The sequence below is a fragment of the Varroa jacobsoni genome, unplaced genomic scaffold (genome assembly GCF_002532875.2).
Source record: "Varroa jacobsoni isolate VJ856 unplaced genomic scaffold, vjacob_1.0 scaffold_244, whole genome shotgun sequence".
Classification (NCBI taxonomy): domain Eukaryota; kingdom Metazoa; phylum Arthropoda; class Arachnida; order Mesostigmata; family Varroidae; genus Varroa; species Varroa jacobsoni.
The window spans coordinates 1-15,354 of NW_019213146.1; positions in this window are offsets into that span (position 1 = coordinate 1).

Sequence of the window (15,354 nt, forward strand, 5' to 3'; positions counted from 1 at the left end):
CACTTCTTTTATATATATATATATATATATATATATATATATATATATATATATATATCTCTATCATTAGCCAAAAAAAAACTAAGTATTTTAGTAAGCGCAGGAAATCTCATCCAGAAGCTTCATTTACAATGCGCAGAAAATACGGATTTTCTTTTGCTTAAACTAACATTTATGGGCGTTATAGTTAAGATCGAATATTCGAATTGCCGGTGACCTAAACCACGATAACCTGTTAGAATTTTTATAAGTATTGCCCGACCATAGGCAGCTTTATTATCGTGAGCTTTATTATCGTCACAAATTTACTTGTAGTATAGCGGGGTTCTGCCTATAATTATAGGCTTCACCCTTCTAGGAAAACTGGCAAAATTTCAACTCAGTTAGAACCCGCATTACCTCTAATTTTTCACAGATATTCTTAAAAATGTCAAAAAATGGGCACAAGTATGTTTGAACAAACACATGAAAACAGACAGTCCCACACATCCCTGAATTTAGCGCGCGGGCACGTAATTACATAGTTTAATTTTACAACTTTATCTATTAGACACGCGGCTATCAGGTTTCCGGAGACCTCTGCCGGCACCTTTGGTACCAAGAAATCTGTATTTTGCGCCACAGAGGACATTGCCTATTAGAGCTCTCTTCTAATACGTTAGCATGCTTAAGAAGAATATATAATAAGCATTGCTTATTTTCGCACTATGCATCAATAATTATTTTATAGGACTTAAGTATAATCGTATGTAACAATTATATTCTATGTCCTATGTTTATTTTTTTTGCACAATCCACCTAGCAACAGGCGTGAATATTAGATTTATTACATATGCTAACTTCAAGGCTTGGTAGTGCGTTGGTATGGCGAGAATAATAATAAAGGAGCAGTAAATCTGCATCAAATTTAGTTTAGTAGACTGAATTAGAAGATGCTATAGATAAGATATAAAACGATGAATTTTTGGAAAAATACGGTCTATTTCGGCTTACCGAGATAATATGGGAGTGGACATACGTTAAGTCAAGCCTTTCCACGTATGATTCAACAACGACAAAATAGAGCAGTAGTCTTCTGTCATTTCCGCAACCTTTTGCTCTATGCCTTGGAGCGGGAATGTTTTGGCCAATAAACAGAAATTTATTTTTTTTACAGGAAGTCAATACGTTTTTAACAATGCAATATTAGAACCCAACATAAATTCAATTTAATTTTTCCTGTTCGAACCGACTCACATTTAAAGAAAAAAGTTAAATGGAATAAAAACGCATTTAGACTGAAGTTGACGCTATCAGATAGCACTGCATTTGCTGGAATTCGAGCAGTGGTTACAGATTTTTGTTCGAAAAGAGGCAGTGAAGCAAAAACAAAATTTTCAGCATAAAATCTTTCTTCAATTTCTGTAAAAAAAAGTAGTTGGCACAAACAGGGGTGTATTTGAGTCTTTGACAACTATCACACACACGATGCACGAAAACGGTGCAGTCCCCTTGAAAAAAGCTTCGAGCTCAAAGAATCGCCACAACCTGGACGACCAGCCATGACCCTAATAACCACGTTGATAGTAATACATATGTTATAATAATGATAATAGCGTCTGCAAATAAAAATCCATGATTTTATTGAAGGATCTGGCGAGCATCATCAGTGTATTTGACGAAATCAACTTGTATGGCAAGGCATATGTCAAACTTAAGTACATCGGTCTTTTTCGCATTTAGATACTGTTGGGAATACAAAATGGATATTAGACGAAGAAAAATACCCGAGAAGCATCGTAGGAATTCGAACCAAGCACCGGTACAAAGTTGGATCTCAGTAGAAAAAGAGTAATCTCTCAATATCGCACGACTGGAACAGTGTGGAATAAGTAACGGAACTGCTGCTACAATCGCGAATTACAAAAGTAAGAGAAATGGGAAAAATCTTCATTCAGAAAAGGGATACAGCTACTTTTTGCACGTATGCTGTACTGAAGTGCAAAAACGAAGTATTCTATCATACTCAATCGGACTTTTGAGCCTACCCAGTCTATTCAATGAAAAAATTCTCTGAGAATATACAACCGTATATTGTTATAACGGAATGCATAAACGTATATTAAACAAACAAACGTATAGAGGCCAGCAAATCGAGCGATTTACACGGTAACGGGCAATCCAGTAATGAGAGACACGCTACGTTTGGAGATGATATAATAATGGGCAAGTATCCACTATTAAAAGGTAATAACGACAAACCGCAAATCGAAACGAGAATGAAAGCTTTTAAATCCTATTAAGTCTGTTCTGTGATAATAAATTTACTTACGTTTCGTTCAACCTCATACCCGACACTCCTGTGAATGCGCCTCGAACTAGAAGCCTTTCTATTTCCTTTTACTAGAGCTAACCGACCAAAGCAGAAGACTGACTCCAAAAAACACTATTGTTTGCGAGTCGAAGAATCAAAAATAGAAGCCATTGCAGAGCGAACTCATTGCGGTGCCGACCGTCTTTTAAGCACCCAAAAATCTGCTCAGGTTCTGGACCGATTATCTTTCGCTAACCCAATAAAGGGACCTGAAAAAAATACTCGACTTTCCCAACGAGAGTTTCTTCAGTTGTTTTGAGGAAAATGCCAAAAATAGCATCTGTTTCAAAGGCAGAGAGAGGACGATGGAGCTTTGCAAGTCAATATTTCAAGACATTCATAAAAACACAAGTAGTAATAAAAAAAAGAAATCGCTTCGGTGAGCTATGTTGCTATCCAGTTGCGTATATAAGAACAATATAGCACAATGCACAAGTCTGCTATAGTAAGAGAATTGACTGGCAATAGAAGTTCGCAAGCGCAAGTTGAGAAAATAAGATGAGTGTACAATGAGACCGACGCCGTCGTCCCGGTCGAGCGGCTATGTACCGTACCTAAGAAGCATCAACGCATTACCTGAAGGAATAGACATAACTGAAAAAGACAACCGCGAAGATATACGCTTATATAATCATTAGGTGATGCTGCAATAAATTATTATGGCCAACACGAACCTTCTGTAGCGAGGGCAGCAGCTTGGAATATATGAAGTGCCTGACGTTCGAAACGTAGAAGCTGTCTATTTTGGTAGTTTCAGTCGCTACCTAACCTCCATTACAGACAGGCTGTTATGCAGAACTACCGTTCTACTCAATTGCTGCTACAATTCGAGCAACTTTTTGGATGACAGAACCACCGTGTCCTGTCAACCATAAGCCCTAAACTCTTGGCTAGTTTACATAATCGCGCACTATAGAAAAAGGGTACACGTGATCGAAAAATACCGCGGCTGTTGCACTTCTAAGTATAGTTGTCAATAATGTCCCATTGTTCAATACAGCACTTAATATATTAATATATATGTAGTTCGATACTAGCGCCATCTGTGCATAAATAGGCGAAAACTAAACAAAGAGCTAATCCGCGCTCAGCATTCTTGCTAGGTCATTTTTAGGCTATTATTTGAATAAGAAAAAAAAAATAACGCAGATCCATTCCGAGTAGTATTCACCAATGTCTAATATCTTGTTTAGGACAGAGTAACTGAACCGTATTTCAATTGTTTAAATAGTTTAATATATATATATATATGTTGGGCTATGGATAGTAGCTACATATTATTGGCGTCCTTGCTGCACAAGGCTTGTAGCGTTTTGAAACAAGAACCTATTAACTAATTATAATGTCCGGCGTCATCTAATTTAATCACTGTACTGTTACGGGGTAGTCTCTTTGAACTATCTGATGACTCACTTATGTAAATAACAAGGATCACCTTTTGACACGCACCACGTTAGTGCCGTTAGCGGTGCTTGTATAATGACACATATCCGTTCTAATGGCTCCTATAATACAATGCGATACCCAACGTATCCGGAACAACTATAATAATATAAAAGGTTTGTTTCGGTGTAATGGGGAAACATACATGCTATCGATTTACATTCTACCTGGCTACATATAAATACTACTTAGAAACGCATGTTTACTATAGAGAGTAAAAGTTATCCGGAAAGCTACAAAAACAACTTAGGATCTTTTATAATTTAAAAAAAAAAAAAGAATAATTGAATTGGTAGTAGCCTACTTTGGAAAATCAACTTTAGGGCCATCTTAACTAAAGGAGGCTTTTCTTTTTGGGGAGATAATGACGTAGAGTAGTCAAAGCGGTCCCCCTTTTTTCTCTGACCGATAATGGCAAAAATTAGCAAATGTGACCAGTTTCTAAGCACCTATACTATAGTAAAGCTAGAGTGTGGCGATAGAGGACCTCTAGATAACAACAATCCTAGTTAAATTGTGCTTAAAGCGAATACTTTCAATACACCAGCGAGATGAAGCAATCAAAAGTGTACATTTTCAGGGAAGACATAATAGCGCTTCTCCAGACGCGTGTCATTTATACATTCAGTGCGCGCAATGGGCCTCGGTGTAATGGGGGAACATACCTAAAGCGAGGAGACCAAGTCGATCCTAGTTGATAACGCTGATTGGCTTTGTCTGAAGGAACTTGTATTTCTAGCGAAAATTACATCCGAACTATTTGATTCTTACGTTCATTATAGCGGTCACACTTAACTCAGAATGCGCCTTCTAAACACTACTAGCCCCGTGGATAGTAAATTGTATACATTTTCATAAACCTGAAAATCAACCTTAGCCACTTATTAATTCCTCTATGCTGTCGATAATATCAATATGCTCTCCTCTTCTGCAATGTTCTACGAGGTCTTGGGTAAGCCGTTGTGTCTACTTGGCCTTACGTGGTAAGCTTCTGCCGAAGGACACCCCTGTTGACGTCATGTCGGCTTGTAGCAACAGATACAAACTCATCGCTCATATAATAGTTTGCAGGCGAGTTAGCTGTTGGCAGTAACTTAGCAACAAACTGAGGACGGCCGCCAACTAGATTATCGTGTGAAGTTGAACGTCTAATGCGCCAGTTTTGTAAAAAACGTTCGGGCGGCACTTATAAAGGTTAATCGATAAGCTGGTTAATAATTAAGTGCTCGTACATAAAACACCGAAGCGAAGATGCTATTGCAAACAAACAACGTGCAGTTAGAACAGGTCGGAATCTGCTAACCTTTGACAGTGTGACTCAGAAAAAGGTCCTAATTGCATCTCTTCAAAACGTGACTCCGTACAAAAATCTGTCAAAATGGCCGTATTTATGAATGCACCGAAATGTAACATCTGAACGAATAATGATATAATATTCATGATACAGTCAGGAATATTGCTCTTCATGCGAAACGATAATAAGACAGTGATATATATACTATAGTGCTTCATACACCGAGCAAATCTATCAAACAATTTGTCCTTCCTCGTCTATTCCACGAACTTTATAAGCACATCTAACATCCTCCGGATGTTCTACGCACACACGTGGATAACATTCATTCGGTGTTCAGGCTATACGTATGTAATCATTTATAGGATAAATGCACGCATTAAGAAAACAATATATTCTATATAGTAGCGAAGATTATAGCATCAAAAACTAGTGTAACATTTTAAACGGAGCCTAGATACATTTTTAGAAACGGGGTCCTTATGTAATATTTGAAAAAAATGATAAATATCGCAAATGTAAAAAATTACCTAATTCCATTTTTGTGTTGTCTCCTATTTAGGCCTAGAGTGTTGATTTGAAGTATCGGTTTGAGCAGCAAACTCGTTAACCGCAAAGGTCAAGCACTGCTGTGATTTAGGTCTTGTGAGACGGTTTATTTGTTGAATATAACCTGCAATAACCTTAGCTGGATTAATTATTTCTCATTTAAGTACTTTCTTGCACGAATGCTAGGTAAAGGTGCTACTACTTGCATACTATTGATATTGAATTAGGTACTATTTGAATGGTATTTATACGATTTGCAGTACAAGAAATTTAAACTATTCAAACGTGTCAAAGATAATGTCGTTTTTTTTTAGAAAATTACCATAGGCGACTGAATCTCGTCCGTTTCAAGGTCTAACGAATTGTCCTAGATATTCTAAAAATCGTATATAGCTCTATCATGTTGACGCCCCAAAGGTCAACTGGCATAATCTAACAAATGATGGTGATTGGCTCCATGGTCAGCTAATAATTATCGTAGAAAACTGGAAGCACTCGTAGGTATGTTTTTACAAGTCTGTTTCTGAGCAGATAGGCTGTAATAAGTGACTTTTTTTTCTTATTTTTGTCGCTGGCAGAAAGCTGAACTTGTTGTTCATTTCTGATCTGGGCGATGGTGAAGAGGTGTTAGCCAATGAGGAAGACTAACTACCTTGCTAAACGTGTTAACATTAAACTATATCCGTATTTCGTAGGGAAGTTTGCAGGTATTTGTAAATATTATAATATGTTAATAGTTGTTCCGCAAGAAGGTGACAGGAAGCTTGTGGACAGAATGATTTTCTGATTGCAGAAAGGGAACATGGGCCGCAACGTCTATCACTGGTATTACGTTTATTCGTGCCTTCAGATCGCTTTAGCATAAGATTTATTTGTCGCTGGCCCTTTTTTTTTTTATCCCAATTTATGACAGACATGTTTTTAACGTTGTTGAGTAACATGTGTATCTGAGACAGCAGAGAATAAACATCATAGAGATAAATGCGCATTATCTGTTGTTCGTCTATTTATTACTCCTTTGTGATCGGGCATTGTTCATCAGTCAATGGCTGTACATTTCATCCAGTTAGAGTACCTTCCGTTTTAGAAAAGTGTGTCATCTTCACACGAAATTGAACTTGGATCGGTCGCACTACGCTATTCGACGCCTAAACCCATTTTTGTCGGGTGCGTACCTTAGCCCAAAGGCTATTCGAGTCTATTCACCTATTATACACAGCCCAAGAATGAGTAGTGGAAGAAAATGTATAAATAATACATTAATGCACACGTAGCTAATTAGAATGTATGAGTGTCAAGCAACATCCGGGTAAACAGATTTTTGAGGACGGCGCGGGCCAGCAATCCGTGACGAGCTGTTCTCTTTTTTTCGGTGCTAATTATCGAGATATATGACTGCCTGTTCATGTTTTTGCAGTTTTGGACAGGTACGAAAATTAGAAATTTGAAAATTGGCATTGAATAGAGAAAAATCTTAAAAAATTGAGTAACCATTTCTATGCGTATCAATGGAAAGCGTCCGCGAGCTTACGTATATATAATTTCTGAAACTTCGTTAACTGCGCAAAATGTTGACGTACCAAAAGAGCTTAAAACTAAAATCCTGAGAGAGGTTTAGGAAAATCGAACCTTTCTGTTATGAGGTCTGGTAATTCTAAGTTCAATGATCACATCTTAAGCATTTACTTGTTTTATTTTGGTAAGTCTTATTTGTTCTAATATAACTATTACGTAAAGCTTATTAACGTGAAGACTAAGTACCTAAAACAAATATTCGATCATTACTATTGTTGCTTGAAATATTCAAATATGGAATAACAATTTAAAGTTAAATTTAATAAATGAGATAGTTGCCTGAACTTTTCAGACCCTTTCGAATTTAGGTTAACGATAAGTTGAGGGCACGGTCGGCTTCTCTAGCATGCTATAGGACGACCGTTATAGTGATCATCTCTTCTCACAGGCCCTTCTCAGATACGGCTGATCTGATAAGACAGAACAAGTCCGCATAATGTCTACCTAGTCACACTATTACAATCAGAATACCCTGCTTAGATCATCGAGTGGTTGTAACAACAAGGATTCCTTTATGAACAAACTGTCTTTCGTCACTGTATTCGGTGGACTCTCGAAGCTTGCAGCCCAGACCTGTGCCAGAATTTTAAAAAGTAGTTTTATTTTGGCGAAGTCGGCCTGCGCCTGCGGTCACAAGCATACACCAGGAGTGGCTTACTTTTTTGCCTAAGTGATCTATATCTGAACCTAAGATTTAGGTTAGCTCCAGTGCTGAAATGCAAGACTGTAACAGCCTATCTAAACGTAACTAATTAGCACAAATCGCATTTGTAATTCTGCTCAAGTTGATTTTAATAGCTGCGAGAATCATGTCATAAATGTCTGATACATTTTTCTGAACTAATATCAGTTTGTGGTCCTCTTGGAGACAGTCCAGCTTCGGTCGCGACAGGACTTCTTTTAAGCTTACTGATCTTGTTACAGAAAAACCGTTCTAAATTTGAGTCCCGCCAGATTTAATCTGAGAATATTCTATCTTTTCAAATACAGATTTGTAACAAGGAGACGAAGATCCTTCTGACTAGCTCGTCATCTACAGATCGTACCAACTTACAGAAAAAAAAGACGCAAATAATATTTGAACCTCGACGTTTACCTTTGCTTGCTTTACCGGGAGATCGCCTTTACAAGCAAAGGTGAAAGTGGAACAGAATTTTTTTTGGTAATAGTTCAGGTCAATCAAATCATGTTTAGCCATCGAATTATCGCTTGTGAATCATAAAATATCAAGGAAAGCTTGTAAAATCAGTCGATCAAGCAGAAACGTATATTTCACTTCACTAAATATTTTTTACTGTACTGCATTTTTTATTCGTTTTTTAGGAAGGAAGTAGACACCTACATGTCCTGACGCTCACCCTAGGACTGCCTAGTGGCAGGTTAAATATAATGAAAAAACAGGCTAAACATTTAAATTTTTTTGTCGTAGAACTCATATGCACGCTTCACTGACACTCAAGTCCACACATCACAACCTTTGACTTCCCAAAACATCAAAAGTTGTTGTGTGTATGTGTGAAACGAACGCATACTCTGCTGCAGATTACGCTTCAACAATTTTACTTTTACATGTAAACCTAGTTATATGGACGACTCTTCAATTAAAAGGTCGGTTGTAACCCTCACTTGCTTAGTGCAAAATACAAGAGAGAAAACACATTATACACTATGTTCTCGGATTTATCCGCTTGCCTTATTTTTCCCACCTGGATAAATAGTTGCTCATAAATGCGAAGAACTGAACTGGGGTATTCATTTATTATTCCAGTATCGAAGGAGGTTAGTAATGCATGTTGAATAAATGGCAATGAAACGCTGTCATATGTAAATCTCGACGACACCCATTCATATAACCTCAAGATGAAACCGTTGTCGCCGTCGGCTCCTGATGTTTTAACTGACGTTCGAATTTATGATGCATATGCGTACCACAGATTGCTACTTTTCTAAAACTAACGTTCCACTCTCAAAAAAAAAAACTTATTTACTCCCACATGCTATCTAACCACAATTTACCAACGTATATCTTGTACCGCTGAATCGATAGGACGAACGATTTTGCCATTTGCTGAGTAGTAAATCCTCTGAATCCGCCAGTGCGACAGGCGACTACTCTAAGGCTATGCTGATAATTGTAGTAGTCAGTCACACTGTCTTTGAAGGCCAGGGCAATTCTACAAAAATTATAGGAGATTTTCATTGCGTGTTACGCGTTCATTGAAGCTCAGCCTTCGTGCGCCTATCAGTTATGAAACTAGCCTCAACAACTGTGCCAGTTCAGTCGGTCCTGTCGAATGAATCATGGGGATCAAAGCCCGTTAGATGCGATAGTACCACACAGCATCATGATCAGCCGCCAGCCAGTAAACCGCGACATCCACAGCCATAGCAACGATGCCGATGACTCTAAACTGAAACAAATACACGTAGAGTACAACTATAAGCACATAAAGCCACCATATCGACAAACGAAGCCCAACAGCTACTACCTGTTTTTTTTTTTCTTTATATCATATTTGAATCGCCGATGCTGCTACTGCCACGTGTACTGCCGTTGATAAACCTTAACTCAGAGCCAATGCATAGAAAGGACTCAATGAAGCTGACTCTCGCGCTGAACCGTTCGCGTAGGCCGTGGGTAGTACGCGGGACTAGCGGAGCAAAGTACTGGCGACAGTGTCTAAGACAAAAAAAAAACAGGTGTTTTTGTTCTCCTTCGTTTAGCCCTCGGCCTTTGATAGAGATAGGGTGTCTTTAACTGTCTTTTTTATTTCCAACGAGAATCGTTCTTTTATTGTCGTTCTGTTGTCATTGTGCTCATCTTTCACATTATCAATACGTGATAACATTAAATGTTACGCGTGTGCTTGTCGATCATAGGAGATCGGTTACTGCGGAAACGTTCGAAGACACGTAATCAAATGGTAAGAAAAAAAGACTCAGAGTGATGCAGTTGAAAACTTTTTTCTATCATATTGAGAACCTTTTCCTCGCGCCTCGTTTTGCTACGACAGAAGAACACCGGTTTATTGCATAAATGTAAACAAATATGAACGACTGATATTTCTACAATTTTTTTCCCGATTTCTGTAATAGACATATTCACTCGATATTGTTTCTACAAGCTAAACCGATTGAGAACGGGCATATTAACACCGAAAAAAATGTTATGTTCCGTCAAAAATAAAAATATTTGCAGAACTTCATCCTTATAAAAAAAAATTAAAAATTGAGGATGAACTCTCTCCAAAGTTAGCTGCTGAGGACCAGATCTGCTTCCAGTGTGAACAGTAACAAAGCGTTGCTTCGGATTTCTTACATCAGAGATGGGATATCCCTTTAGACGTTTGCCTTGTGTACTTCAAACTAATATACCTTTGTCAAACTTATTAAATGGCTAAGTTGGTCATGCGAATTATAGAACTGGATAAATGTATTCCGTATTCGATCGAGGGAGAGGAAGGACTAACGCTTGTTAGCTATGTACAACTGCCGGGACTAAAAATACAAGAGACCTTAAGGATGGTTAAAAAAGAATGGGCATTTCAAGGATTACGATGAAATGATAACGCGCACTGTGGCGTCTAAAGAACAGCGTGACGCTAACAGCTGTGGCCGTTGGGGGCGAGTCCTCCGGCTAGTATTGAGGTCAGATAAGCTGGTAAACCGCTATTCCTACGGTGGTCGCCGGGGGTGCCAAATGCTGAGGGATGCAGGAAAATGTTGCTATTTATTAAATAGCGCCGTTGAGCACCATTGGATGCGTTACCATAAAAAAAACAAACGTTTTCTAAATAAACTGGTATAGCCTTAAATTTCAGCGATGGCGTATATTGAAACTAAAAAAAAAAGGTCACGTGATGAAAATTACTATTTTCAGATATTAAATATACAATAGTTCAGTTTTGTGTTTGATATTTGATTTTTGCCTGTGTATTATTCCAAGCGGAAGAACATTTGACCTTGTATATTACATCTGCTTAATGTAAGTTGCACTAAATACCGGTCATGACAAATTATTCATTTCTAGAGGCAGTCATCACTGAACTTCTGCATAAATTATGATCATCAAAGGCTGAAGGTAGGTAAGGCATTTATGCTCACATTAAAAAAGCCTGAACGTATGGAACGTACGCTGAAACAACACGGAAGCAGATTTCCTCTAGCCGTTATCTTAAAACTGATGTCCCAATCGGTATAACTACAGATGCTTTTCTGTAGTTTTTTCACAACAGTCTTCGGGACGATAATAAAATAGCTAATTATTTAAGTTCTAACTTTTCGATTTTTTGCTTCCTAAGTCGCCTAACAGATAACCGTTGTTGATGTCACCTTGATCACGCCTATAACTCGATTGAATTAGGGTTCTTTATTTCACTGTACATATTGCATATCTCAGAAGTGTTCTATATATATCAGAAGTGTTCAATCGACTGGTACACCGATTGAGCTTGACCGGAGTCTATACAGACATTTTAAGCATTGGGTGACGATCTTAGAGCTTAAAATGGATTCGGTTTTAGTTTTTCTATTATCTCTGTCCGGATATTTTTCATCCTTTTGACATTTAAGGAGGCTTTGTTAAGTAAACGTTAGTGAAATTAACCAAGGTTAATTTCAAACTATCGTAGCATTCATTCTAACGGTAATCTCATTTTACTCTTAAAACAACGAGAAAATACTACCAATTAGATTGCGGTTTCTTGAAAAGCTGTGTCCGAGCAATGTCTGATCTTACGCCCCCAGACAAACAGCAAACAGGTGCTTTAAATCGATATATGCCCAAAGAAACAACTGGCTGGTAACTAGTGTTGCACATTCTCTTGTGCATAGATAGGGTAGGGCAAAAAAAGTATCGGAAATTTTGCTAATTCTCTTATGAATCCTCTTACGACAGAATCTTCTATAGGTAAGACGATAAGAGAGAATGTACGTCCGGCGAAGTGGACAAAGATGTCACATTGCAACTGACTAACTTTTTGTTATTACGGTTAATACGATTCCAAGAGCTAGTTAATAAGCGGTCGAAGTCGACATCATATTTTTTTCGCCATGAGTGCGTGCGTGCGTATGCTATACGCAATGTGACGTGCATATGTTACATGCAATGTTAATTCTTTGATTGCGAAAACGATGTGTGTATACGATTCTCGTTTTAGACTCGTAGCTCCTGCCACTGCTTCTGTTATCTGTTGGTAGATTTGCAGCGTCGAAATAGCCATATCTTTAAATCGTCGCGCATACATGGACATTTGAATTTTCCACCTTTAGGAAATAGACAACTAAGTTACTGAACGTAACTTTACAAATTAGTACGTCGTAATAAGCGTTCAATTACCATGTATGATACATAAGCAAATCAGACGGTACGATCTAAATTTCAAATACGCCATTTGTGAGAAATGTATTCAGAATTCATAGTTACGCCTTCTAATATTACTCCCCTTGTGCCTATACGATGTATAAACATGAATTTTGCATATATATATATAAAAAATGACATTGAGATTATTATCTTGAACGCTATAGGAACGATCGGCATTTGACGAAGTGCGGTCGAGGTAGATAGAGTTGGGTCAAGTTGCTTGGAATACGTACATGTATATATATGCTAGATGAAAGTAGGGTATCGTGCTCTGCGTGCATGGTACCGCAATTTATCGACAACATGAGGTTGACATTTTCACCATTTTTTGGTCTAGCGCATCGTCTGGAGAAACTATCGCATCACATTGCGGATAGGAATCATAATCGTAGATTAGGACAAGTATGGCAGAGTTATACATAATCACAATAGTTATACAGGCTTTCGTTAAAATTGGTAAGGTTTGTTTTGAAAAATGATGCGCAACGGAATTTCATGTTGGTCTGTGGTAGAAGAACTAGAACATTCAATCCGTTTAACTTCGCAGTAAATGACTACGAAGCGCTGTCTTCCTTAGCCAACGTCATAATCCATCCTATGATGAGCATTTGCTCGTGAGCTTCGTTGAAGGAATGGCTTTTTCAGTCGGAACTATTAGCAGTCCGCTATGCATACATGTATACTGTTACAGCCTGTACCTGTTCATCTCGTCACTTCGATCGCGTCGTTTACATAACATATTGCATAGCAAAGATGCCCCTTTGGTCAACACTTCGCCGTGTGTACGCGCGTGAGTTTGTGCCCGCATTTCTCAAAAGTAATTATACTAATTCTATGTTAGCTGGTGTGGGGAAGCTGCTAGCTGCCTTCGTTGAATTCTAAAAGGGTCGAGAACACGCTATACGCAAATTACCTGCAACGAAAATCTCATCGGCCAAATGCAGGTGCACGAAGCAAAGCTGCCGTTAGCAGCCTCTGTTGTTGCTGTTACTATGACCACTGTTGGGCCTTTTTTAAGGGCTATTACGCGGCAGTAGCACCGCAAGGAGCGAACGTATGTTCGAAGACAAATAGGATAGCGGGCGTTGCGAGGGGTAGCCCCATTAGCCTTTGCGTATTATAGGCGAGCTGGGCCTTTGAGTTGGCTGCAAAGTTTCTTGAATACTCCAGGCTGCATCCATGCCTACAGGAACATGTACAACAACAGAGGTCGTGGGCCGCAGTTTTCAGGGCACAGGGCTCGCTTGAACGCGTTCTTCGTTTCTCACCTTTCATTTGCAACGAACAAGCGTATGCACCAAATCCCAGGCTATAGCGGTAGAACAAAGACTATAAAGTGTTTTAGATCGCATCGTATGCCTGACAAAGGTGTATTTGGCCCGTATTTGGATTAAGATCCACGCATCTGAGATTTTGCACAGAAGTTCGCTTAAGCGATCTAGCACGGACATATTTGAGGGAAGCTGAAAGGCCTATTATATAGAGATTGGCCTACTGCACAATGGCAGGTACCTCAAAAACGATTGTCATATCATAGGTATCTGACGAGGATGGGCATATCGTGATTTGTTAAAGACAGAGGTCAGTGAAAAAAGATCTCAATCCGTTGATTATCCCGCGCACAATTAGAGGACAAAAGTACCGACGTAGACAGTACATCAGAGCCATTTCGACTCCGAATTCGATTGCAGCTTTAATATTACGTCCAGACAAGTTCACATATGCGCTGTGTTTATGCTTAATAACTACTTCCCTCGGGCAGTCAATTTTTGTATATACACTGGCAAACAATTATTTGCTTATCTAGTTCACACAAAGTATTGTATGAATATAATCCTGTTATGATGATATTTCACTGCCCCTGGAATAGACAACTTGCCTGTTGTTATTAGAAGTTCACTGCTCAGAAATGTGTCTCCTTCTTATCCGGAATCATTTTTACCACATATGAGTATCTCAATGAACGTAAACTTTTTACGGTACCTACTGCTTCTCATCTCCTATTGGTTTACATAGCTATATTGGATGCGCAATAGAACGAAGAGTAACTGTGTCATCGAATACACTGAAGCATTTGATCCGTTTATAATATTCTTCAGCAACAACCTTCTGAACAATAACTGGATCTTGAAGAGCTCTATCGGAAAGTAAAGATCAAGCAAGGTAATTATATATATGTACCACTTAATATTAAGTAATGCATGTAGCATTTTCTATACTAGCAAACAGGTGCACAGTGGCGCCATTTCGTACAGTCGGAGATAGTATCTAGGCCCTACGAAGGGACGTGTTTGCCATAATTATCATGTTGGCATTAGGTAAATTAACGGATCAGCATGACTCTGTTCTTCATGCATGATACCTACTCAGTAAATTAGCGTTAACAGAAATGGTAAACGTAGTCCATCTTTGGAGATGGACACCTGACCTCATACGCACTCAAACACGGAGTCCATTTAAAGATTATTATCTAATCGATCCATATATCCATTTAGAAGTTGTTCGACATTTATTACATGCACCCGACATATAATATAGTATCCTTGATAGTTAATTCCAAAAAAATGTCGGCATCAACGCTCACCAAGAATCAAGTTGTATTCAGCACCATCCGTCTGTGTCTCTTAGCTTAGTTGACCCCCGCATGTTCCATGTCAATGTTCCGCTGTCATTGTTATGCTTAGCATAAGCGATCGCTATAAACTGTCCACTCAAGAAAACTTCAAATTACCCATTCTTTTACTTTTAGGTCCCACAGGCCCATCACCAGCGCCA